Below are 1945 nucleotides of genomic sequence, written 5' to 3'. Positions count from 1 at the left end.
AAAGCACCAACAGAATGGCCAGGACATCAGTATAGACCAGCCGAGTGCTGCTCTTCTACACAAAGGGAAGTAAATCGCCTTGTGGCATTTCAGAAAGGGGCTGACCCTTCCACTCCAAAATGTCAGGGCCTGGGGAACAGAACCACTGTTAGGGAAGGGTTCAGGAGCACCCACGGAGTGTCAGCGCTCACTGCACAGTGCCTCAAGGCTCTGCGCCTCACTTTTCAGCACTGCACTTCTTGCCTCTCCTGGTTCAACTCCAGTGGGCCCCGTTACAATCAAGGCTGCGCTCACAGCACAAAGTTCAAGTAGACAACTTCAGTGGCACCTGTGCAGCACCATCTCAGCTGGTCCACAAGGTGAACATGCCCTGACAACATGGCTACCTTCACCTGAATGCCAAAGGATGCCCAGGGTGTCTCAGGAACAGTCAAGACATAGGCTTAACTAGAGGCCCAAAATCCACTAGGACCATGCCCAGTGGAGCCATGGACTCCGTGAGACCCTGCAACAGAAAAGCCCCTAGTGTACAATACCAGTGTGAGAGCTATAGACATGCAACCCCAAGAGAGTCAGAAAAAAAAAAACCCGAATACAAGACCAACACCACCCCAAAAGCCCTAGAAGACCTCGACCTCTTCCCCAGGGAGCCTGGAAGGCCAAGCCTTGAGACAACGGTTTATTTTCCAGCTTTAAGGTTTTAGACACGCTGGGAACAGTTTACTCCTGCCTCCTTGCTGATTTCTCTCTTTGGAGTGGAAATGTCTAGCCCATGAGTGTCCTGTAGTCTATTGGGGAATCATGTAAAGTGCCTGGCTCCACAGCTCGCAGCTGGAGAGCATTGTGCCTTGGGATAAACAGCACCTTCAACTGTCATCCATATCTGATGAGGCGATACTGAGAAAAGACCTTGCACGGCTGGAATGTGAGTCTGGAATGTCTGTCATTGGAATGTCGCAATCCTAACCTCAAGTTGATGATGTGAGGAATAAGGGGCCTTCTGGGAAGTGACCAAGAGTAGAGGCATTGTACATGAGACCAGTAGATTACATAAGAGCCCTGGGGCTGCTCGGCCACATCACCGTGTGGGACACAGTGGGAAGGAACCGTATATACACTATGAACGAACTTCTCACCAGTCATGGTATCTGACAGCACCCTGATCTGACTTCCTACAAATACATCAGTAATAAATTCCCATTTATGAGCCACTCCACCTATTGTATTTTGTTATGGCAGCCCAAGCTGACTGATGCCCTGCTCCCTGATCAGGACACATGGCAGGGTTCCAAGGCCCTAAGAATGGCGAGCCTACAACAGAAAGGACCATGAACTCCCGATGACTGAAATACAAGTCACCCACTACCAACCCACACAGGACTACCACAAACAAGAAATAACATTTTCTGTGGCAAACTACTGAGATGAAGTGGTGGTGTTTGAATCAGCAATCCAGCACAACCACTATACCCTGCTGCAGAGATACTAAAACCAGAGGGTGGAAGGGAGGTGACATGCCTAATGTCTGAGCGAGCACCCGGTGGCTGGCCAGGGTAGGATGGTTAACCCTGCTGGACAGAGAAGAGCCTAGGTTAACAGCCCACATCTCGGTGCCTGGGGAGGGCACCCCGAATAACCACAGTACTGCCCAACAGACTGGGAACCAGGGATAATAAAAGCAAGAGGGACACCTTCTAGCACAAAAACAAAGGTCTCTCTGCTTCCCCCACACCTCAGTGTCTCTGTTCTGTCCTGCCCAAGCCACCTCGATGGAAAGAAACCATGTCACAAAGTAAACCATCTTTCCACTGGGGTGTTTGTGCAAGCGTCTTGTCACAGAAATGGATGGCTAAACTAACACAGAGGAAAAGTAATATTTCCCAAATGCTGACCCAGAAAGTGAGAACACAAGTCCCCTTCACACACCACTCCAGGACAACACCAA

The sequence above is a fragment of the Acomys minous genome (assembly GCF_964271855.1).
Source record: "Acomys minous genome assembly, chromosome: 10".
Taxonomy (NCBI): domain Eukaryota; kingdom Metazoa; phylum Chordata; class Mammalia; order Rodentia; family Muridae; genus Acomys; species Acomys minous.
This window is presented reverse-complemented; position numbering follows the sequence as displayed.